Source organism: Lissotriton helveticus, chromosome 2_2 (assembly GCF_964261635.1).
Source record: "Lissotriton helveticus chromosome 2_2, aLisHel1.1, whole genome shotgun sequence".
Classification (NCBI taxonomy): domain Eukaryota; kingdom Metazoa; phylum Chordata; class Amphibia; order Caudata; family Salamandridae; genus Lissotriton; species Lissotriton helveticus.
In genome coordinates this window covers 26,301,589-26,328,067 of record NC_136060.1, presented here as the reverse complement: position 1 = coordinate 26,328,067, position 26,479 = coordinate 26,301,589, and positions in this window count along the sequence as shown.

Here is a 26,479-nt window from a genome sequence, read left to right as displayed (position 1 = left end):
CCGGTTCCGGGTGGTGGGGTGATAACGGGCGCCATCTTGGACTGGTGTGGACGCCGAGGAACACCAGTAGTGAGCGGTCTAGCGCTCCTCACGCCCTGAGGGATATCTACTTAAAGCTCCCATTTTCCGCACAGCGGAATCGCGCAGCGGGCGTGCCTTCGCTGTGCCTGAGTCTTGCCAGAGTCCTGCCCGTCTGCGCCCGTCAGCATCTCGGAGGCGGCCGGGGCGAGACGGCAGGACTATCTTCGTTGTTACCGCTGCTTTAGTAAGTATGCTCTCCTACTCCTCGGAGGACCTCCTTTCCTTACGTGATGTTCGTGGTTCTTGCCACCACATTTTTCCTGGTGGTCGGGCTCTCAGGAAGGGATGTACGGAGTGCGGTTGGCGTCTTCCAGCTCTGCGGGGCCCCTTGTCGGATATTCCTCCGCTCCACTACCACTGTCTCCTTCTCAATACCAGATCGTTGAGTTGTCACTCCCTCAACATTTGGAATCTCTTGAGGGAAACGAATACATCTTGCCTATTCCTCACTGAGACCTGGTTGGGGGAAGGCTCTGCCCCGGATTTGGCTAATGCCTTACCTCCTAATTATAATATCTTTAGGAGGGACAGAGCGATTGGTAGAGGAGGAGGTGTGGCTTTGATTGTGGACAATCGCTTCCTCTGTACGACCTTTCCTGTAAACAATATTCAGGTCTGTGAGTCCCTAGGTTTTACCCTTCACTTTTCTCCCTCTCAAGCCTGTACTGGGATCCTTCTTTATAGAACGCCGGGACCCCTGGGGTCTTTTTTTGATGACCTGCAAGCGGCACTCTCCGTGCCGTGTCTCAGATCAGAGCAGTGTATCCTGCTAGGTGATCTTAATTTGCACATGGACAACAACTCAGACCCTGAGGTTCTAAAACTTATCGATATTACGGCTCCTTTAGGGCTGTTACCTTTCGTTCAGGGGCCGACTCATAACAAAGGTCACACTTTGGATCAGGTCTTTTCTACAAGACCAATAAATGTGTCTCCCCCGCAGCCTGTCCTGTGGTCTGATCATTTTTTAATTAACTTTGCACTGCTCTCTACTGCTACATCTCGGACGAGGCCTCTAAAAAACATCGTGAGGACCTCTCGGCCTTTTCACTTGATCTCTGCTGACATGTTATCCGAAGCCCTCCTCAGTTTCCCTTGTCAACTTTCTGGCAATCTGGAAGAGGATCTTGTTCTCTTCCAGAATTGGTTTTCGGCCAGATTGGAGGTGCTGGCTCCTGAGAAGAGGACTAAATCTACTGAGAGACGTAGTTCCGCTCCATGGTTTACTCCGCATCTGAAGGCCCTACGTCAGGAGTGTAAGAAGGCGGAAAGGGCCTGGCGACGAGCCTATGATCCAGCCGAGAGATTGCAATATAGAGTGGTGACAAGATCATACCACAGGCAAATCTGGGTGGGGAAAAAGGCGTTTTTGGAGCGCAGAATAGATGAGGCCGACAATGCTACTAGAGAGATTTTTAGAATTGTAAAGGATTTTATTTCTCCTTCCCTAAACACTCCTTCTCACACGCACTCAGAAGCTTGGATAAAGCAACTAGCCGAGTTCTTTGTCGATAAAATTAAATCCATTCAGGACTCCTTTCCTCCTGCCTGCCCCTTGTTGGACGTTAGCTGTCGGTTGTCCCTGCCTCCTCTGGATGGCAATGGTCCTTTTATGTGCGAATTCCCTCCCATGACCCTTACTAATTCCTTTGACCTTCTGTCCCGTTTGAAGTCTGGCTCGCCGCTGGATCCTTGTCCGGCAAAGTGTCTGGGGAGAGTGGCGTCAGTTCTTAACACCTTACTGAACCCACTTCTTAACTCCTCTCTGTCCACTGGTGTGGTCCCTCAGGCCTGGAAATGCGCTTTGATCCTACCGCTGATCAAAAAGCCAAACCTTGACCCTCTCATACACGCAAACTACAGGCCGATCTCTCTCCTCCCGGCGCTGGCGAAAGTAACCGAGAAGCATGTACACCGGTCGATCTCCAATTTTATCGAGGAGAACGACCTTCTTCACATGTCTCAATCTGGCTTCCGTGCGAATTTTAGCACGGAGACTGCCCTCCTCGAGGTTACCGACGCCATTAGGGAGGTTTTAGATTCTGGAGGCAAGGCCATGTTGGTTATGCTTGATTTGTCAGCGGCGTTCGACACCGTCCCCCATGAAGGCCTCCTGATAAGACTCTGGGAAATCGGCCTACGGGGGACGGTGTTGAGCTGGTTTAAATCTTTTCTGACCGGCCGCCGGCAAATTATCTGGGCGCCTCCTTTTTCTGCTGATATGTCGCCGCTAGAGGTGGGGGTGCTCCAAGGTTCCATTCTTAGCCCCATGCTGTTTAACATCATTATGGCCCCTCTGGCGGCGGTTGCGGAATCCTTTGGCGCCCAGATCATATCCTATGCTGACGATACCCAGCTTCTGTTCACATGTGACAGAGGTGGGACTTTCGATGGCATACGGATTAGGGACTGTCTCGATGCTGTCTTCGAGTGGTTCCGATGTCAGGGCCTCAAATGCAACTCCGATAAATCGGAGTTGCTTTTTTTTGGCTGTACTCCCGATCCTAGCTGGAAGGCCTGGTGGCCACAGGATATGTTCCCCGCGGACAATGCCTCTGTCAAGGCGAATAACCTTGGAATTCTGATTGATAGTGACTTATACTTCAGGCCCCATATCATCGGGCTTTCAGGGAAATGCTTTGGCATTCTCAGGATGCTTAGGAAATTTCTTCCTTTGCTGTCACTTCACCACAAAAAAAACATCGTGCAGGCTCTAATAGGGTCGCGTTTGGATTATGCGAACGCCCTCTATTTGGGTCTACCCAAATATCTTTTGACCCGCCTGCAAGTGGTGCAGAATTCTGCGGCTCGAGCCATTTTTGGACTCCCGAGACGGGCCAATGCCGCTGAGTTACTCAAAGCTTTGCATTGGTTGCCTATCTCTAAGAGAATCCTATTCAAAAGCCTAACTGTGGTTTTTAAAGCCCTTCACGGTATCGGCCCTAAGTACATTGGGAAATGCTTTTCTTTTTACCTGCCTAGTAGCGCTTTACGATCTGCTTCTTTGGCCAAAGTGGCTGTGCCTGCCATTAAGCGTTCCAGAACTGGAGGCCGGGCTTTCCGGTATCTGGCTTCGCGGGGCTGGAACGAGCTACCTCTGGTTTTACGAAGGGCAAGTAACCTTCTTGTTTTTAGGAAGGAATTAAAGACTTGGCTCTTTTCTGCATAGGGTTTCTTTGGCTTTTTTCTCTTCAGTTTTTAGTTGTTGTGTTGTTATGCTGTATCAAGTTCTCTTCGCTAAAGCGCTGGGATGCTCTTCGGAGTAGCCGTGCGCTATAGAAGAAAATAAATAACATAACATAACATAACCTTTCTGTAGAAAAATAATCACAAGAGGCTTTTCCTCTTTCTATGTGAAAAAGGAAAAACGAAGAGAAATAAAGATATTTCTCCCCGTTGCGCCTCCCTTATGCCTCCCCTAGGGAGGCTTAAGCTTTTGGCACTGCCTCTGGGGCTGTGTCAAAAGGTCATGGATGTTGCTAGGAACGCCCCCAGCAACACCCATTACACGCCCCTTAAACGCAGAACACTGTGTTAAAGGGACTGAAATTTATCAGGCAGCATTAAGCCCAAAAAAGTGGCTTAGTGTTGCCTGATATATATCACGCAGGCTTCTGCACCACGGAACGTCACAAAAAGTGACGTTCCGATGGCGCAAGGGGCCTCATAAATGAGGCTCTAAGTATTTTTAGGTTACCTTACCTCCCACTAGCATGCTAATATCTTTTGTTGAGATTATGTTCCAGAAGATGAGAGGTGCAGTTGCTACAGTTAGCTTCAGGACTGCTCGTGCTAGGTCTACTCTTCATCTACGTGTACTACAGATTGTCTTCTAGTTTTACACGGCACGGCCTTCGTTTGCAGTGAACCACGTTATAACAATGGCCAACATGAAGCATGCTAGAATTCCGATTGCATCACAACGCATGAAAGAAACATCAAAGCAGTGTTTCCAGATGCACAAAAGACACTTAAGTGCAAGCTAGAATTTGTGTTTGCTTTTGCCTGACTCTCCCCTCCCTCCAATTTGTGTAAAGGACTATTTATTTACATTTTAAAATGACGTTCCTCTCACCAGTTAATTTTCCTGAGGGGGAATGCACATAAAAAGGCCTCTTACAAGCGTCTCTCTTTTGCTTTTGCTTTACTTTGGAGAGGTTCTCTTATCTTGCTTCCTCCCAAAGAGCATGAGAACACCGTTTGGCATTCTTTAGATGCTGGATAACCTTACCTGGCCCGGCGGCTGCACGCTGTAAATCATTGCCACCTCGAGAGCCGATAACCTTCATTCCTTCTGCCTGCCAGGCCTGCAACAGGCTGTGGGCAGGGAGGGGGTCCTGGGCTCGGCGCTCTTTCAAGTTGTACTGAGAGTTTAATTCGAGGAACTAACGAAAATGTCCACAGCTCACAGGTGCCACTGAGTGGCCTTTTCACACCGACTGCCCTGTGCAGATGTGGTGCACTGGGACGGGGCAGGGAGTGGTGGTAGTATAGCTGGCAGGGGTTGGAAACTAGCGGACAGACAACACAAATGCTCAAAATACCAAGGGGCTTATATACAAGTCCATTGCGCAGCGCCGCTAGTGTGTCACTTTTATTGACGCATCAGCAGCACAATGGGCTTCCCCACATTTACAAGGCCATGTAAAGTCACCCTGTGTGACTGTTCATAACCGTGTAAATATGTGTCCCTTTCACGCATAACTCTGCGTGAAAGGTGCATTCCATGGGTTCTGCTGTGGGTGTTCCCACGCAATATCCATGGAAACTGACGCATTCCCAGATTTACATCATTTTTAAAACCTGGAGATGCGTCAGAATCATACGCCTCCCCAGGGGAGGCGTAAGGAGGCGCAACAGGGAGAAATACTTTTATTCCTCTTCGTTTTTTCCTCTTTCTATGCATGCTGCATTCTACATCATGCATAGAAAGAAGAAAATGCCTTTAATGATTGTTTTTGTGCAGGAAGGTTACCGCAGCCTTATCAAAGTCTACAAGTTTACCTCACTGTAGTTTCCTGACTCTACATCGGCCATTTTACCAAAGCTACGATTCTCTTTACTGTTAGAATCTGGTGATTCAGAAATGTACATGGAGGGGCTAAACAATTGGCACTTAACACCTTTACAATGGGGCTGAAATCCTTACATTGTGTAATAAAATATAAAAAATAATACATTGGAATGAATAAATGAAGTTACTCGTGATACTGCCAAAATAAAGGATGCTGGTGGTGGTCGGTCACAGGATTCTCATGCACAATTTAGTTCCTCTATCAGCCCCTTCTGCTCAGAATAAGAACCCTCTAATGACATTGATGTTGAGAAGCCCTCTCTTCCTTTTCTTACTGGCGGGACATCCTGCTGTCCTGTTCAAAGGTTGTATGTAGTGGATGCTGCATCAGGACTGGGCATATCCGCAAGCAGCCGCTACTCCACTCTGGATGTTACTGACACCGATCCATGTTAGCAAGCTCAACTGAGTCTTCTCTCCTCCTTCTTGTTTCCTTTTCCTGCCCTGTGTGGTATTCATGTGATACCTCTAGAGAGAGTCAGGGACAACCAGGAAACTCAGCAGATGTACATCTTCGCCAAAGTTTGACTCATACCTACACATATTCATAGGCATTCCTAATATATCCAGAGGGCAATTCATAAGAATATTTCCCATTATCCAAATAGCTATACATTTCATCTACAACCAATTTAAAATAATTAATAAATCAATAAAAAAGAACCAGCCACCTCCTTGAATGGCTCTGTTGGAACGGAAAGTCCTGTTCACTGTGATGACCATCCACCCTTGTCCTGAGTGCCCTCCTGTACTGGTGACTGGATCTCAAATGCTGATGTTGTTGTCATAGGCAAACATGGATTGTGCGTGTGCCCCAAGTCATGGGCCTGTTTTATGGATTGAGGTCATGTTGGACCAGTGGGGGCACCCAAAGCGCTAGCTCGTAGTGGTGGAAATGTACTTACTGCCTTCGCCAGAGGTAAAGCAGCACAAGCGGATGATGGCAGGGTACCGCCTAGTGATCAGTAGGAGTAAAAAGGTCCTTTTTAGGTCGAGCCTAGCTGCAGCATGCTTGCATTGTTTGCTCTGTGAGGCATGCTGTATTTGAGTATGCACTGGAAGCTCCACCCATATTTTTCATTTGCCAGTGTTAGTGACCTTTTTAAATGCTGGCTTCTGATTCGTTAATAGGCTTGTTAGTCCCTCCTTAGTCCCGCCTTGTCTTCATTTGTAACCTCCCATGAAGACTGTCCCTTTTACTTCTGTTGTTACACTGCATGTCTTATTTAGTCCGCAGCACTATTTTCTTTAATAAGTTTCTCGTACTACAGGCATGACATGCTTTTCTGTAACATTCAGCGCACCAGGCGTGCTTTCCTTTTCATTGCAGCGTAGCAAGCAGAGAGCACTTAATATGTAAAATGGTGGTCACGCTTTTGTTTTCTTCTGCATGGCTGGCCACAAACTACTTTACAAACATCCATTTCTTATTTTTCAACAATGCGCCATACCGCCATACTGCGCTTTCATTTTCATATAGCTGAGCCCTGTATGCCTTCCAGCATTGCTACGTCCCCGCCCCCATTACTCAGCTTCAGAAGCCAGGAGCAGCAGTGAAGGAAGAGGGCCAGGATCATCTTTTAATAGTGTTCATTTTTTAAACATGCGCCATTCACGCCTTTCACTTTACTACTACCTTCCAGCATTGCTGCCTCCTGTACTCACATGACACCCTCCTTTCCCCACCTCCATTACTCAGCAGCAGAAGCCAGGAGAAGCGGTGCAGGAAGAAGAGCTGTTGGCAAAGGCAAGCAAGGTAAATCACAGGCATCCTCTCTTAATTTTTAAATGCCTTTCGACTAAAAAATAATTGGCGAAATGAGCTAAGGCAGTCTTCTGCAGACACACCATGGCTCCAGAGAGGCTGAGGGCAAGGCAGAACTTTGTATGTCCGCTCCCCCTCTGTGATGTGTCAGTCCGTGCATTCAATCTTCACTGTTAGAAAGTGCTGTCTGTATGCATGCATTTAAATAATAAATGCCCTTTAAATGCATCATAACAGCCCTCATGTCCCTCTATAGAGCTTTGCCATTGTTAGGGCTGTTGCGTTGTGACTCACGGGATGAGTCCGACACTTGTGCGGGATTGGCACGTCCCATTGCTCAGGTTCTCACTGCATAAAATATGCATTGGGGGCACAATAATGGAGACAGACACAATGTGTGGTTTACTCTGCCACGGCCTCGATATTCACACTAACGTCACCTCCGGCCAGAGCTCCTTTTATTACATCCTACCCACGTGGTCCCAGACCACCCATTCACTTCAACATTATAGGGGGTTCGTAACACCACCCCTGCCGTCAGGAATCACATGTGTATCGCACCTGTTACATCACAGGAGCGTCACTACGTGCTTCCCCAAAACAGATATTCAAAAACATTCCCACTACACTAGGGAACCACACTGGTGTTATGCGCACTGCGTAATTCAACAGCGACACCTTCATATGATCAACCAAACAACAACACAAAAAAAGGAAACATCTAACATGAAATGATCTCTCAGCCGAGTAGACGGCATGGGGTTGCTCCTCAGACCATATCTGGTGCAAGTGTCACACCCAGAAGATCGACTGGACATTATCGTTGGGGAACCCCAGTCGACAAGTCAGGGAGTCCAGGGGCTCCTGTGTCGGTGTTGCGCATCACTGACAAGTCGCCTACAAAACAATCCGAATCTTCGCTGTCCACTTAGTCCTCCACCACTGAGGGTGGGTTGTCCATGTTCGGGGTTGTCCCAGATGAGGATGGAACTTCTTAAACGCTGATACATTTCTGGTGACTGTCTCTCCACCTCTCCGTGCCGTGACACGAGTGCCTTTCCGATGGATCACAGTCCAGGGTTTCTCGTTCAAACGACAGATGGAACTTGCTGCCAGCATTTCATTTCTGTAGTAAGACCACATCGCCCACCCGGAGATCAGATGTCTGTGCTTTTCGTCAACGAGTGGCTTGATCGTTTCCGTGATGATGGCGACCATGCACGTGGTGATCATCCACCCGCTCCAGCTGCCACAGTGGATGATGTGGAATTTAATCCACTACTACTTGTCCCATGTATTGATATCCAGAGGTCCTCCCCATGGTGGAGTGTGGGGTCTGGCGATACTCACAAAGGAAGGAGTATATCGCAAGTTCAAGGAACTGTTGGCTTACATAAGCGATCCAAATGACATTGTTTAACGTGCGCATAAGTCGCTCTGCTTCACCATTCGCCTGGGGCACCGCAGGGTGGTCTTCTTGTGAGTTATGCCAATGGATGAGAGCTAGGCTGCTATCTCCTGTCCATGGAAAGGAGCGCCATTATCTGTTTGCAGCTCCTTTATCAGTCCGTGAGTGGCCATCACCTTCTCCAGTTTAGGGATCACGTTGCCAGCACTCAAAGACTGCATTATCTCCACTTCCGGATACATAGAGAAGTCATCGATCAATACAAACGTGTGCCTTCCATCTAGGGGATGGGCTCAGTTATCACGGGGGCTGGCAAGCTGGCCTCACCATTCGTCCTTGAGAAATTTTTAACTTGTGTTTGACGCTTCTCAACTGAGAGACGTATATAAGCCTTGAGGAAGTTAAGTTCCAGTAACGAAACACGTGTCGGCTGCCTGTTTCATTTCTTTGGGATTTAAGTACAAAAGAACTTTCAACAACAATGTTTGTATCATGTACCATCATAAAGCACTGTACAGATAATATATAAGGAATTTCAAGTTTTTGCTGTACTTTTCATATGGTTAAATATTGGTGTTGTTCACATGAGCAATTGGCAGTCGTGACTCCTTAAACAGGTCAGGACAGGAAATTAACTCCCCTAGAAGCACTTGCTTCTATGATTAATAAACATTTGAGTGCTGAGGTACAACAAATCTTTCAACGTTTTTAGTAATGTAGCCACACTGATTGGTTATCGTGGGAGGTTACAGCAGAAGACACCAACAACAGTGTCCCAGTTTCCGATGAGGGAAGTCCATCCTATTTTTCACCCTGAGATACCAGAGCTGCGTAATCAGCCATATATCGTTATTAGACAGCGAGCAGAGGCCTACTTTCAAGAACAATGGCTTTACACTCTATGGAAAAGGAGTGAGGTTTTAGCTCTTAAGAGTCAGATACCAGACCCTAGGAAAAATCCGACTGCATATTACAAAGAATTGAGGATAAAGTGAAGGGCCCTGCAGTATGGTCACTAGGATCCTTGTTGGGGTTTGAGAGACAAGTATTAGTATCTACCCTCCAGATGTTCTGTTCACTATTTTTTAGTTATCAAACTGTACATGTTCTATAGAGGCAACAGGACATTAAGGCCAAACATTTCTAAATGAAATTTACAATGCAAGATAAAAAACTTTTTATCAAAAAAGGAATAATATTTTTTAGAGATTAAAAAGCATATTTATTCAAACCTCCCTATGGGTTACAATCTATGTACACAATATTTGTTAAAAACGTCATTAAACATTCACAGTTAGTTAAAAGGCAACTGATTTAAACAACAACGAAAAGTTTTTTATCTTGCATTGTAAATTTCATTTAGAAATGTTTGGCCTTAATGCCCTGTTGCCTCTATAGAACATGTACAGTTTGATAACTAAAAAATAGTGAACAGAACATCTGGAGGGTAGATACTAATCCTTGTCTCTCAAACCCCAACAAGGATCCTAGTGACCATACTGCAGGGCCCTTCACTTTATCCTCCATACTTACCCCCGTCCCTGTATTTAATTATAGGGGTATCCTCCTAATACTTTTTGCATATTACAAAGAATTGACAGAGGCCGCCTCTTCAACAGTGAGGAGGTTGGCAGATATTGAGATGTTTTTGGCTTGTTAGTACCGGTGGATATTTGAGGGCAGGTGCATACACAGGACCACGTTGTGGAGTTGGGTGGCACTGGGGGCGAGATCAGGGCATGGGATAAAGAGAGGAAGCCTGGTGAGAAGCCTAGGGCTGAGATACTAGCTTTGCCGAGTCGCATTATTACTTACATGTACTCCTTCATCCCACCTAGACAGGTAGATTGGGACAAGTTAGCAGCATGTCGTAGGAAGAAAGATGAAAGCATATCTGATTTCTTTACTAGGTTTGAAGGTGTGTTTTGGGATTTCAGTTGGCAGGATTTGTCAATGGAGGGAGGTGTTCGATTGTTCATTAACAGATTTGTTACAAACCTGCTTCCAGAGATCGCGACTTCGGAGAGCACTTGGATCACTTGGACTACATCCTACCTTTCAGTGATATTGAGTATGGCCCAGTATTATGCGCATAGGGAAAATGAGAAGGAAAAGGTGGAGATGAAAAATAAAGAGTTGAAGACGAGGGTGTTGATGCAGGAGGCAGCTAGGGGGAACAGTAGAGGATGTGGCACCGGTCTGGCCCAACAGCTGCCCCGTACTAGCAGAAAAAGTGCACCTGTGGGGCCAAACCAGTGTGCGTTTTGTAAGAGCGAGGGACACTGGCGAAGTGAGTGCCCGGAGTTGTTTTAGAAAGTCGCGCCCCCCAGAGGACGGGGTCCTTGCAGACAGGGCTGTGGTGGAGGTGGTCATGACGATGTTCAGGCATATGGGTCGTCGCAGGGTCGCTCTGATCAGAACTATTTTGATGCCCCTCGAGGAAGACAGTATTATCACAATGATTATGATATGGATGAGGTGACAGGGATGTCTTACAGCTAGGACAGCCAGGGACAGGGTGAGGGACCAGTTCAGACCTGTAGATCAGTGTGGTCCTTATGTCACAGCGGGTTTGCACAGATCGGTCAAAAGGTTTTTGGTGGATACAGGTGCAATGAATAGCTCTGTTTCTCATTTGCTGGTCCCCGGGGCAGCTCTCCGTGGCCACAATAATGTTTCGGTACGTTTTTCAGGTGTGCCGGTCATGAGCCCCATTTCCAAACCCCTGGCTTTGACTGTTGGCCCTTTTACCGTAGATTCACCATTTTTATTGACAATAAATTGCGGAGAGAATTTAATGGGACTAGATTTGTTGAAGAACCTGCATGCAACAATTTTTTGTTTGCATGGTGTCTATATGAAGATAGGACCAAATGTGACTAGTACCAATCAGTGTTTTTCCTAAAATGTGCCGCTCCCTGCTGAATTCAAATGTGTACCCGCTACAGGTGATACGGATGTAGGGCTGTTGCAGATACGTCTGGTCTCTATTAAGATCAAAGACAAAGTACAAAATACCGCAGTACAACATACTGCAGGCAGGGGGGCGGGCTCTATTGCAGACTATACAGGATTTGATTAAGTCAGGCGTTGTTGAAGAGACAGCAGCGCATGTGTGTAATAGTCCTATCCTTCCCATCCTTAAAAAGGCACCCTTGTATTTCTCTGATGCTCATGCTGATGTCTATCGTTTTGTGATTGATTTGTGTGAGGTTAATAAAAGGGTGGTCCCTCAGTTCCCAGTGGTCCCCGACATCACTGCCCTTCTGTGTTAGAATATATCCGGGTACACCAGGGGTTTACTCCAGAAGAGCAAGGGGCCCCGGATACTTTGCATCCAAATGCCTGTATGAATATTTATGAAGTCAAAAAGAATGTAACATAGCTTCAAAATGAGATGATGGATTTTCAAGATTTTAATGTCCCTGAGTACTTTCAGATGCGTAATATTACTAAAGACGAAGCAATGCAGTACCGATAGTTAGCACAACAGCTAGTTTCTGTGTCCAAGGATTTGGGAGTGTTAAAGTGGGAAGGTGTATTTGCAATTATACCTATGATTTGAGCACGACCAATAGCCCACCTTTATTTGCACCCATAATGTGTATTTTGTTTGTGGGTCCCAGGCTTATATATGGCTACCCAGGGGATGGTCTGGCATATGTTATGTCTCTTTCCTCCTACCACTCCCGGTGGGGCCCAATGATGAAGCATGTCACCAACTAGTGGTGAGTGAGGGCCTTCTATAGAAACCTGTAAGGTTCTTTCTATATTAGCACACTTGCTGACAAACTTACTTGGTTTTGTCCTAAAAGTCACTTTTGTGACGCTCCTTTGTTGTTTATGTATAATTAAAGTAGGGGTATAGGAGCGCCTTTTTCCTTCCCTGACTCTCTTGTTGGTTCAAGTGATTCGGCAGCGTACAGCTGCGAGAGTTTTTTTGACTCCCTCTTTTCCTTCTTAAATTTGCTATTTAGCAACTTCCCTCTCTATCACCAAACACGCTTACAAGATACTAAGATGGCCACGTTTGGCCTTACTTTCTCAGATTCCGAGGTCGATGCTATTTTAGCTCGCCCCTCTTTATTCGCTGATGCAACTATTTTACAAGCAGTCACCCATACTAATGAATGGGAGCAACTATCGGAACTAAAGAAAAATAAGATACGCACTATTCTTCACGGAACCATCTTGACAGAGTATCTAAGGACCAATACAGCACCATAGGGCCTCTAAGTCACAAATGCACCTAGGATTTTCCTGGATGATGCTGTCTTTAGGAAGGAATGGGCCATGATCACGTGGCATTGCACACGCGACTGGCTCGTTCTCATAATTAAGACAGCGGTCAGATTATCCGAGGCCATTATGGTTGAGATAACGCAGACCGGAGCCCACTACAAAACTACTCTCACTGGTTACAAAAAACGCCTGGATGACATTAATAAAGATGTCAATGAATAATAAGGACAATCTTACACAGGCAAGAGTGGCACAATTTCAGAAAGATTTGAAAAAATTCTCCTTTGCCAAAACTTACCCCTATTCAGAAGCAACCTATACAGCACCAAATAAATCCAACACTAATTCAGATAATAGTGATGATAATTCATCAAATAGTAGTGGGTCCAGTACAGGTAGCTACAAACAAAACAAAAGGGGTGGCAATAGGGGCAGAGCCCGTCAATATTACCAACAGCCAATGTGGCCCCATTTTCCCAACCAAGGTGGTGGTCCTTTGCAACCAATGCCTTTTCGGCACCATCCGATGATGCCGATGGGTTGGAACCCAGGTTTTATCCCAAATCATTAATTTCAACCAAATAATTATGGCCAGCCTTTTTTAGGGAATGGCCGACGAGGCAGAGGCAGAAGAAGAGGACAGCCACAAGTCCACTGGGAAGAGGACGACCCAGTGGGGAACCATACTCGGAGCAGACAGGGGCAAGCAGGAACGAGTGCGCAGGGAGTTTGATTGTGAACCTCTCAAACACCACTCTTTCTGGAGAAGAGACAGTCGTTTTGGAAAAGGGCTTGGGATTTGTGCCAACTGCACGGCTCGATAAGTTTCGCTTACATTGCGAACTTTCAAATTTTTTCAGAAAATTAAAATTAAAAGCCTTTTTCGAAGGAGCTGATGAAACGAGACAAGAAACTTCGACAGGGGACACGTCACTACGGGTGAAGTCTACATTCACTCCTCCACCACATACAACACCGGTGGAGCTCATAACATTTGAACAGGCGAAAACCTCGAGACACCAACTACATATAAGAATATGACAGCAACTGAATTCCAAGCCATCGACAAACTGCGTAGTAACCCTTTGATCATGATTAAACCAGCTGACAAGGGAGGGGCCGTGGTAATACAAAATAATAAAGATTATGAACTGGAATGCTCATGTTTGTTGGGCGACACCAAGAACTACCAACCCCTGTTAATTGATCCATCACATGACCTTAAAAGTACCATTGCAGAGTTGGTAGGGCAGGCGGCAGCCAGTGGACATATTTCCAAAAATGAGGCTGCTTTTTTGACAGAGAGTGAGGGCGTAATACCGTATTTCTAGACTCTGCCCAAAATTCACAAAAATAAACAACCCCCCGCCCGGTAGACCAATCGTCTCAGGAATTGGGTCTTTGCTTGAGCCACTGTCACGTTATTGCGATCATTTTTTAAAACCATTGGTCCAAAAAACCCCGACATACTTGAAGGATACAAAAGACCTCCTCAATCTCCTGAATACATTACACTGTGACATGAATAACATCTTACTTGTGACACTCGATATTGAGAGCTTATACACCAGCATTCCACAAGATGATACCATCAGAATCTTGGAGGAAACTCTCAACAACACAGACTGGGAATATTACACTCCAAGAAGATTTATCATTGAATGTGCTACGTTGGCTCTGAAGAAAAACTTCTTTGATTTCAAGGGTAAACTTTACCTACAATGCACGGGCACATCAATGGGTAGCACTTTTGCCCCTAGTGTGGCCGAGCTCTATGTTCATACCTTTGAACAAAAATACATCCAAACTGACAACAACCAGTTTATCTCTTCCATTAGTTTATGGAAGAGATACATTGATGACGTACTAATGATATGGCAGGGTACAGCAGAATCTCTACAATCCTTCCTAACTTGGATCAATACCTTAGATCCTAATCTCAAATTCACCTACACAGTGGACAACGATGAGGTGGTATTTCTGGACGTCGTAATCTCCAAAGACAATGGTTCTTTTTCCACAAAAACATACTATAAGCCCACTGCCAGGAACAACTTGCTGGAATTCACAAGCTTTCATCCGAGACCGCTCCGGGAGCATCTCCGCTATGGCCAGTACCTCCGGTTGAGGAGGAACTGTACCCATTTGGAAGATTTTCGTGATCAATCCAAAGATTTAACCATCAAACTGCAAAACAGGGGATATCCTGAGCCAGTCCTTAAGAAAGGCTACAAGCGAGCAAGAAATCAACCAAGGGAAGCTCTCCTTGAGACTGTTCAGAAAACACAGAAGAACATTCCACTTACCTGTGTCACTACCTATAGCTCTGCTTCTAATGCTGTAAAACGAATCATACAGAAGCATTGGCGGATCCTTAACAGCCACAACAGGCTGTGGGAAAAACCTCTTTTTTCGTTCAAAAGGTGTCGTAGCTTAAAGGACAGCTTGGTCAATACACAACCCATACAACGGAACATTAATTCAACAACATCCGTAATCAATGCTTGGGGCTTGCCCAACGTTACTGGTCACTACCCCATTTCTAATTGTAGTATCTGTCACCTCACCAGTCACACAAAAACTCTCAATTTGGAACCAGCACAAACGTAGACACAAAGGGCACATCCCAATTGCAATTCTGAAAATGTTATTTACCTTATCACATGTCCCTGTGGACTACGTTACGTTGGTATGACCTCCCGGAAGGTCAAATTGAGAATTTGTGAGCATTGGAGCAACATCAGGTGTGGCCGTGCCACAACGAAACTGAGTGATCACTGTATACAGAGTAATCACACAACGAACGATATACGCTGGACAGTGATCGAACAGGTGAATGCAGGGGCTAACACTCAGAGAATCCTTTTTGAGAAAGAGCAAAGATGGGTGTACCGTTTGGAAACCCATAAAAAGGGCCTTAACGACAACATCCCATGGTCCACAGTCCTTGGTAAATGAATCTTTCTCACTTTATCCAATACACATATCAACATCTTGTTTAATAATGATAATCGCAATCTACCATTTCTTCTATTTATCCCCTCTGTAGTTCGAAAGGAAATTGCTTTCTCTGTCTCATTATAAACTGTCTGACTGTATTTTAATATTTTAATTTGAACAAATGGATCAAAACCAAAAGTCAAGCAGGCTGCAGCTTACTAAGGACCTCTAGTTCTAATATGAACAACTAATGCCATTTTAGTACCTAATAAGGCTTTTTCCCCTCTGGGAACACGAGGGGTAAAAATACTGTCACTCTGTTTCTCACGCTGTTGTTTTATCTAAATAACTTTATTGGTCTCGACAAAGTTCCTAATCACTTCGGCTCCAGGCGAACCTGTGAGATAGTTGCCATAACAACTCCTTTCTCAGCCTTTATCTGGTTGCTACCTATTGGCCCAACGGCCATAACATGATCGGCGTTGGTTCCAACAGAGTCTCCAATCTTTTTGGCTCGACGTGAGCCTGTGCAATAGTTGCCATAACAACCCCTTTCCCAGCTTCGTGACTGGTTGCTGTCTATTGGTCCAACGGCAATCACGTGATCGCCGTTGGAGCCAATCAGAACATGTCACTACGAAAACCAGGAAGTGCCCGTCGACACGTACGGCGGCTCATTTTCATTTCCTTTTACTATTTCTATACCTCATTTACGGGTCCCCCCAGTCTTCGGGGTCCGGCGCAGGGGTTTGCAGGTGCAATAACGGGTGCCTAGCCAAGGAGGCGTGAGTAAGACGGAAGCAAGATAAGTACACTGCCTTTTGCCTTAACGCTCTCATGACCAGCCTTTCTTCTCCTTTTTTATAGGGTGTGCCATTTCGCTATCCACCCTCCCCCCCGTGACCCATGGCGCTCAGAATTGTAGCGCCCAATGTAAGAGCGTGTTTTGAGTGTTTGGGAATGCTTTACATATCGATTCAGTTGGAGTATGAGTAGTTCTTAACAGCCCTAGTACGCACTATGAACTAGACAGTTTGTACTATACCACTCGTATGATCTATATTTATGGGCTGTTTTTCACTATTTTTTTCATTTTATTCTTAGCACATTATGAGACATGAGGTACATTTGTCCCTGTGTCTCCACAAGTTCGCTGTTACCATTTACGAGCACGAGCTCACTATAACCTCCTCGTACTCTATATATGGCAAAGCAGTCACAATGGTAACACCCCAAGCAAGTGTGTGTATTCGCAGATGAGAGTGAACATGATTCTTAATTATGATTTCTTTTCTCTTTTTTCAATTTGTGTTATGTCTGTCATTTGTTTTTGTTTATGTTTACTAATCAGAATAAACTCGGTTCCACTCCAACACTTTGGAATCTTTGAAACCAAACAATTTTTTGGATTTTTTAACACTAGAAACCCTTGGTCAGGGTGGGCCTTAGCGCGCTCATACCGCCAAGGTTCAGACACTACCTTATCACTCACATCTGGTCCTGACGAATGCCTGATTAAATTACATCACATAGGCTGAAATATGTTGACCTAAAGCACTACACTTAGGGGTAAATCTGGACTTGTAATTTTGGTCCTTTACCCTTCACTGTTTTTATACTGTCCAATTGGCAAACCAATAAAACACTTTTTTTGACCTAATTGTGACATTTTAAATTTCTCACTTCACTTTCACGAACCAGCTCTGCAGTATTTCTGGCGTTGTAGCACACTGGGGTGGCATTCGGCCACTCCCCGTGGGGCCCAATGATGAAGCAGGTCACCAACTAGTGGTGAGTGAGGGCCTTCTATAGAAACCTATAAGGTTCTTTCTATATTAGCACACTTGCTGACAAACTTACTTGGTTTTGTCCTAAAAGTCACTTTTGTGACGCTCCTTTGCTGTTTATGTATAATTAAAGTAGGGGTATAGGAGCGCCTTTTTCCTTCCCTGACTCTATTGTTGGTACAAGTCTTTCCTCCTACCACCAGTGTATATAGCTCTGTCCAGTTATCACAGAGATCATCGATTGCATCAGTTCACCGATGCTATGAAGGGTATTATCCCCTTTTGGGGCCCTACATCCAATAGCCTTAACATTTGTCTGCTCACCAGAGTTGTAGAAGGGGTCATTAATACCACAGCAGGGATTTTAACAAATATTACAGCAGAGCTTCAGGCTGCGAGGCTCTTTGCTTTACAAAATAGAATGGTGTTAGACATCATCCTAGCTGATCGGGGTGGAGTCTGTATCGTCATTGGTAGTAGTTGCTGTGTGTACATACCGGATCATAATCCAAATGTCTATGCAGCAATACTGAATTTGCACCAACTTGCCTCCGATGTTCACCAAGAGAAGGGCACCTGGTCTCTTTCTGGTTGGTTCTGGGGTTTGATAGCATCCTAGGGTTGGAAAATACTCCTTTTCCTAGTAGCTGGTGCGGGTGTCATTTTCACTTGTTGCCTGTGTTAATTGTCTTCCTGCCTGCTGTATATATTGTGTTAGCAAGTTACCATCTGCACTCAAGGTCCCAGGACATGATACTAAGCCCTCAGCAATGATCATGTAAACTGTCCATGACATGATGAATATCGACGAGAGTATTTTAGAATATTAGCAGTATGTGTATTTCTCTGCATTATTGCTTTCCTTATTATGCTAGAATAGACAAAATTGTTAGCAAATGCTAAAAGGAGGGTCTGTTGGACTGCAAATGCATCTAGCCGACTCCTTCTAGCATTGTGTGAGATAAGTTATCGTTTGCAGCGCCATTTTGTCGTTAGCTGCCATTTTGCACTGTGATCGAAAGTAAGCTTCTGTCTCATGAATTGTCTGCCTCAGTGAAAAGCTGCTTTGTGCAACTTCTCCTTATCATATTCAAGGTTGAATCCTAACACACTGATGAATAACTTATACTGTCTTTGCATGCCTTTCCTCTACCGTAGCCCTGCCCCCACCCTAGAGAGCGTTGAGCTTGAACAAGACAACCTTGAGAATGTGATAACATGTACCCGTTCTGCAGCTGGTAGCTCACCCTTCTGTACCTCCTTTGTTCATCAGTGCTCGAGCTGGAAAATTCCAGTCTAGGAGGTGCTTTAGGGGTGTTGGAAATGCCTGTTATGTTTTACCAAGTGTTCGGAAGTCAGTCCCCTCTGTAGCATCAGGAGGCTAGTCTGACTGGACTCCACTTGAGCGCAATTGCTAATAAATAACTTGGTTTGTATTCTCTTCTGTCTCAACAACTCTTCATTTCTTGGAAGGTCGAGAGGTGGTCACGAGTGACCCGGGTGACCCTAATTTCCAAGATGGCCTCACGTAATTAGTCGAGTTGTCCTTTAACTATGTTTAGTTACATACCCGGCAGTGATCACTTCCACTTTGTAGCGTGTAAGAAGTGTGGCTCACTGTGGAGAAGTGTGGCTCACTGGTTAGAGGAGGCAGACCTGGAAACAGAGGTCAGCCCGGGACCAGGGTTCAATTCCCAGCTCGGCGGGGTCTTGAGTCCTAAAATGTCCATGGACTCGACAATTCTCGCTCCGGTGCCTACTCGATTCACGGGTTCACACTCTGGGCAATAGCTTGCTTAATCTCCACAACGGCCCCTCATGGCGGGATGCCTGGCTTTCACCTTGCGGATACCCTGCCGGGGTTATCTCACAGGGGAATACCAGGACGGGTTCCCTAAGCAAGCGCTTAGAAACCGCTTGGTGATTTGCGCTATATAAATTCCTGTACATTTATTTACATTTAAACAAACACCACATTCTATTACAACACGGTGAGGACCAGTCGAGTGTTTTTGAACACAAGATACTGACATAATGCATAATCATTTGCTTGAGTAAACTCTTCGCGATAGGTTTTAGTTAAACCTGTTATAATTATATTTTATACATCTACTTCACTGCCATTTTCATATGGATCATGTTACACACACTCCAAGATGGCCCCATGAAATTAGTTGAGTTGTCCTCTAACTATGTCTAGTTACTTACACAATAGAGATCGCTTCCGCTATTTAACGTGGAAGCAACTACTACATTCTGTCACAGGACCAGCTGAGCGTTTTTGGACACAGCGCATAGATGCCGGATATAATCATTTGTACTAGTAAGTTTTCCGCGATAGGCATTAATTTAATGGCCATATTCTCGGATATACGGCACATTTTTTAATAGGACTAATAACATGCATAGTAATTCTGAGAGTTTACCTAGAAACCTTATGAAGTTTAGATATTTTGTTTTACCGCTCTGATCATGTTTTTTGTCACATGCTCACTTAATATCACATACCAAGTTCACTTGTTTTAAGATTTACCTTCAGTAACAAAGAAAACCACTTTGAATACTTCATGAGATAGTTGTGAATAATAGGCATCACTTCTTATGTCTAGAAATTCACTCGTTTTTTCACCACTAAAGTGTAGACCTGAATAAGCAAGATGTCATTTGATAAGCACAGATGAGCATTTATTATTGCGAGGAATGCACGGAGTTCATCACCCAAAGTCATTAATTAAGGGATGGACATCATCCTAATAGATCCTCGTGTACTAAAGACATATTTTCGTTTATAGATACATGTTCCCTGATGAAGGCTTAGTTTAAGCCGAAATGCATTGGACAATGATGTAACAAGTATTGAGACCAAAGGATTTTGAACTAAGGAGATAAAAATATCATAAAATGATGGCCAGAATGGACATTATATTATTTTGAACCAACACAGACAGAACGGATCAAGAGTGATTAACCCAATAGCTGGGTAACTGCGGTGACCGGGGGACGTTCCCCAGGATTGGGGTACGCAGATACATATATTCATCGTGTACTACGGAGTACGCACCCTGGAGCACGCTACAACCAGGAAAATGGGAAAACACTAGGTTGTGCGAGTTAATACCATTGTTTATAAATTACTTGTAGACATTCCTCTTCTCTAGCTGTGTCTTCCCTATTGCTCAGCCAGGATGAGTGTTGGAATGTGTGCTAACGTAGCGGAATGCTTGGATACCTGCTTATGTCTGGAGTGTCAGTTGGTGGATGCAGGCTGAGCAGCAGGGAGGCTGCTACTGGTGGAGCTATACTTCCATCTATCTATCTTCTTCTTCTAAATTTACCCTTGGAAATAAGCCTGAATAAACCTATCCTGTTTTACAGATCTGGCCAATGGACTTTTATCTACAACATTTTTGGCGACGATTTGAAGAGAACCTAAGCGTTGAGGAAGGAAGTCTGTGATTACCCTACTGAAGATACTGGAACTAAGGAGCCTACTAAAGAGATTGGAACATAAGAACTGAAACTTTAAGGAAAAGGAAACGCAACTGAGAAGCAAAGCCCTGGCTAGCTCCACCAGTGTCCTTCATCAACAGGACAGCCTGCAGCCTAGGGCATTTGACTGTAAGCGACCATTTCCCTAATACCCTTTTTAGGTTTCGCCTAAGTGAAAGCTGCGCACTGCGCAGCTTTTCGCGCAGGCGAAAACCTAATGAGAATAACTATGTGGCTTGGGAATCCGCCCTCTGTTCCATTGGCTAGCTCCATAAATGGAGGCTAGCCATTGGAACAGAGATCTGTCCGTCATGGCCGGACCAGATTCGTGGGCGTTCCCACAATTTCTTCCCTCTCCACCCTTTTCTGCCCGTCATCGCGGAGGTGGGCGGTTGTTTATTTTTTTTTTTCTTCTAACGTTGTTTTTGCCATCTTTGAAGTGTCGTTTTCAGGGGTGGGTTGCGCGATGTCCCGCTCTCCGTTCCCGCCCCCCCCTCCCGCTGTCCGTGTGCCCGTTCCTGCCCCCCTCCCGCTGTTCGTGTTCCCGCCCCCCTCCCGCTGTCCGTGTGCCCGTAGGTGCTTGTTTATGTATCCCTTCCAAATTACGATGATTATTTGTAATTGTTCATCCATCTCCGTGATGAATTCAGCATAGTAAAAGGTCACATATCCAAGTATGCATATTTTATTACTCAGGGGTCACAGGTCACTTGGGGAGTGAGAGCAAAGACCGTAATATGTGCGGCTTAAATATGAAGTTGCATTTTTCGTTGAAATATGGCGGGCGCTGTGCAATCCGAGGCATCACTGCCTTCTTTGTGAAGAAGCAGCGGGTCGAGCTATGCTGCTTCAAAGACAACTTTGTGCTTCTTATTGACACCGGGTAAACGTGTGCACGAGCCCAGGCTTCTAAATAAGGCACACAGTCATGTGAAGTCAATACTAACAGCATCATGTTACTTCCTGCATGCTAGGATGGCTGGGGCCCCGCAGGAATCCCCCAGGGTCAGTATCACCAGACCTAAAGAACCAAAACCGCCCTGTTCGCCAAGTATTCACAGACAGATTATACAGTTAGCACGTACTCTACTTTAGGAACATTACAGCTTTTTGGAAACGTTTCTATTTTGTCTCTTCGGTGGTTTCAAAGGTTTGACTGTTATGCTGTTAGAGCTATATATAACTGCTCTCAACACTGCAATTCCTTAACACTTTACATTAAGACAGCAGGGTTATACAATCTCGTCAAAAGGTATTCAGAGAAGACAGAAGATTAAAATCGAAACTGAAATAGATCAGTGCTTCCAAGATATAAAATCATGCACGAAGTTTGGGGCCATTAATGTTTTGTAACCAAAGAAGGATACTGAGTTCCCCGGGGATCCAAAGGGGGGGTATGGGAGGTAGGAGACAGAACTAAACTATAGTCAGGGAACTGGGAGTTCCCTTGTTGGAACTAAGGGACCTCACACACCCAGTAAACTAGGTGTCAAGCTTCATCACTGGTCCCCTGCTCCTCGTCAGACTGGCGCTGCAATGTCTGACGGGCGCCGTAGGCGCGCTTTGTTGGAGATCTTTTGTTCCAGCCAAAAGTTTGTATGCGTGTGAGGGGTCTGGTGGTGGTGTAGTCGTGAAGGGAAAGTGAGGTTTAAAAGAAGGTGAGGCAGTCCACAACGGATTTTATTCGGGTGGCTGACTCCCTTATTAAAAGGGTGAGAGGGGAGAAAGAAACTGTATGATTGACAGCGGACTGACTCAACCCTCTAGAAGGTCGACATGTTTCATGCCTGTATGGCAATTCTTCAGGACCTCAAACAAATGTACTACACAGTGCAAAATAATAAGGAAAAATTAAAAAGATACAACCTCACTGGGTCAATCAGGGAGCAAGCCAACAGGTCCTACTCTATGGGGGAACCCTACAAAATAACCCTGGAGGGCCCCGCAGTCTGTTCCCGTGGGGCTGTTCGAGGAGGTTAATACCTTGGCGTCGGACAGCAGAGGTGGAAAGACCTACCCCCCACGCACGGCGCTCCGACCGGTAGCGCGAAACAGCTGGCCATTAATGTTTTGTCAAAGTTACATATTTCCAGAGCAGGCCAGGAATTTTTCTGTACTTCGCCCACATCCTCCAAGAATCTGCCAAAAAGTTAACACGCTGTATTTACTATAAAAGGCAGCTTGGCATTCTTCAACCTCGATGCGATTCCGCGAGTTTTTTTACTTTACAGTTTTATATAGCTCGAACGTGCCCCAAAGGCTTCGGAGCGCTCTTCATGAGCACCGAATTATACATTACACAAGATCTGTATTTTTAAGAAATACGGGGAGATTAAGTAATTTGCACAGAAAAATGTTCAAACCAAACCGTAACTTCACCTGGTTCCCCATTCGAACTCAAGCCGTTAGGCCACATCTCCAATAAATGAAAAAGATTTTCATGTAAATGCCACAGTGCCCCACCCCCTTTTTGAACTAAAGCCAGCCCAAAGCAATTCCCAACTTCATTTAAATTTGTCTTGCAGAGGATTCTTTGTACAGCTACTGTTAAAGACTCGACAAATGTACACATGCTGAAATACCCTGTTGTCAACTCTTTCCTCCCAGTCAGTCCCTGCCGCACCCTAGTGTGCTGTCCTCTAACACTATTTGCACACTTGCATTAATCGCACCGAGTGGTGAACACAAAAAAACAATACTTACTGAGCGCCCCAAGTACTCCATCCTGCTGTGGAGTAGAGAAAATACAAGAAAAACCCCGCAAATTCCATTTGGCACCCAAATAGGAAAAGACCCCCTATTTTCAGCCACTTCATACAATTTATTTATTGTCAACCTTAAGTTCGACGAATACAAAATGGCAAAGAGAGAGATCGTTGGTGAAGTCAGGGGAAAAACATCTTTGAGGTACTTTTGCTGCAACACATTTACATTTTAGTTCTTTTGTAAGTAGGGCGCCTAGAAGGTACGGTGATTCAATCTAGCAGCCACTATTAGTGATCGTACAATTACTGTAAAATTCTTTCAGATACAGTAGCATCTGCTTTAGTTGCAACCTGGCTCTCGATTCGAACACCAGGACGAAACACCTAGTGGCTGAGAATGGTATTCAGTTCCTTCTGGAACCTGTGGTTGTCCTGTTGTTGCCTGGTTAGGATAGCTAGCCTCACTTCAGTTACCAGGATAGTTTCCAGGCCCTCCTTCCTCATGGAATATGATCTCAAGAGGCATCTTGTTTGATGTCGGACCAGTGAGAATGTTATTACAGGGGCCAATTGCATTTAATACCTCTGTTTGGACACAGTGGATTCAGAGTCTTCAGTTTCAATCATTTCGGACTTAACTGTTACTGGGTGAAAGCTTCCTCAAGTATTGGCTGTGGCACCAGTTTCCACGTCAATAAAGAGGCCTTGCGGTCTCGAGGGGAACGATTAGGTAGTGTGCCATTGAGGAGAGCATATCAAAGTTCGAGCACGAACCCCCTCACCCCCTCAAGACCATGATGCACAATTTTGCTTCATAATGAATACTATGTGACTAACAGTTTATCTATGTATTACTAACGCTTGCTTATTAGTTGCAGCGTTTTTCTTGATTTTCTTGAATAAATTCGCTATTTACCTCACTTTAGGTCACCTTTTGGAGTGGTACACACAGGGCTGGCCCCTGTGTTGACCCGAAGAAGAGCTCTGGGGAGGCTTGAAACATGTTGACGTTTCACAGGGACCCCTAACTCATTACTGCTAGGCCTCCTAGTAACTCACCCCGTTTTTAGGTTTGGCCTCGTCGAAAGCTGCGCATGATCCTGCAGAGCCTGAAGTAACTGTTATGGGGAGGGTCAGGACCCCCAAACAAAGCCTCCAGGAATGAGTCTTTTGCCCCCAGGCTCCCCGGCTGAACAGCTGCGGTCTCTTTTGGATGGTCATTGTCACCCTCTCCACCCTCCTCCTGGGGCACTATTACACCGCAGAGGACCGCCGAGTGGCCTTCACGAGTGGATCCAGGTAAGGCTTGTAGAGAGTAGAGACCAAGCCCCTTTTTGGAACTCGGGGCATTTTTTTTTTTTTTACAGTTATAAGTACTATGCTAACATTGTTACTGCGTTGATTTTTTTTGGCAAGTGAATGGGATTGCGATTGCAAGGATGTGGCATAACGGCTAGAGCAATCGACCTCGAAGCTAGGGAACAGGGATCCAGTCTTGGCAGGGACGCTCACATCCTGTGATTCTGGGCAAATCACGTGATTACCGTGCCTAGCAAAATGAATGTGTCCGCCTGTAACGCAACTGATGCTCACTAAAGCACTCCGATACCTTCAGGTCGAGTTTGTGCTATGTAAAACTCCCACAAAAACAAATAACTAATGTTATCGACCTTTGGCGGATGAAGACCCCACTCCTACTCCCATTCACCCACTCAGCTCTAGAGCCAATGAAGATCGATTCCAACTGCTTGAAATCTATTGCATCAGGATAGGTTTTTCAGGGGGGGGGGGGAGAGAAAAAAAGGCAAAAGGATGTAACCACTGCGATGGGCTCACTGTTCGCTCAATTTGTTAAAGAGATAAGGGGCTTAGTGGTGGTGTTGCAGAAGGAGGATGGAGAGTCAGTACATTATCTAAGCACCTGGGCATACAGATGTTGTAAGCTATGCCTCGCAGGCATCTTCTAACACGGTTTCTAACACGGTTTAAGGGAGAACTTCTGTGACAAAGGGTGCTTGACACTGCCTCAGTGGGAAAGAAGGGGGTATTCTAAGAGTGTACGACAGTTCCTGTAAATGTCTGCTGACAGGCCTGTATGTCTTTAATTCTAAAACATACACTTTTGTTTGGCAGAGATGGTCAACCAAGTTATCCATCCGCAAGTATCTGGGAACAGGAGATAATGTCCCCGAGCAGGCCAACAGTCACGGTTAACCCTACTTGACTCTTAATGTTTGTCAGCTGGTAAGGCGGCCCTCATGGGACAGTACGTGCTGGCCCTGTTCAAGGCGGGAGTGCAGAGTAGTGAGTGCAGAGTGCAGAGTGACTAGGGAGTGCAGAGTGACTGCAGAGTGCTAGGGAGTGCTAGGGAGTGCAGAGTGACTAGAGAGTGCTAGGGAGTGCAGAGTGACTAGGGAGTGCTAGGGAGTGCAGAGTGACTAGGGAGTGCTAGGGAGTGCAGAGTGACTGCAGAGTGTTAGGGAGGTCTAGGGAGTGCAGAGTGACTAGGGAGTGCAGAGTGACTAGGGAGTGCTAGGGAGTGTGGAGTGACTGCAGAGTGTTAGGGAGTGCTAAGGAGTGCAGAGTGACTAGGGAGTGTTAGGGAATGCAGAGTGACTGGGGAGTGCTAGGGAGTGCAGAGTGCTAGGGAGTGCAGAGTGCAAGGGAGTGCTAGGGAGTGTGAGGGAGTGCTAGGGAGTGCGAGGGAGTGCAGATTGACTAGGGAGTGCAGAGTGACTAGGGAGTGCAGAGTGATTAGGGAGTGCAGAGTGACTAGGGAGTGCTAGGGAGTGCAGAGTGCTAGGGAGTGCAGAGTGCTAGGGAGTGCAGAGTGACTAGGGAGGGCTAGGGAGTGCTAGGGAGTGCAGAGTGACTAGGAGTGCTAGGGAGTGCTAGGGAGTGAAGAGTGACTAGGGAGTGCTATGGAGTGCTAAGGACTGCAGAGTGACTGCAGAGATTAAGCTAATGGCAATGTAAATGACAATGCCA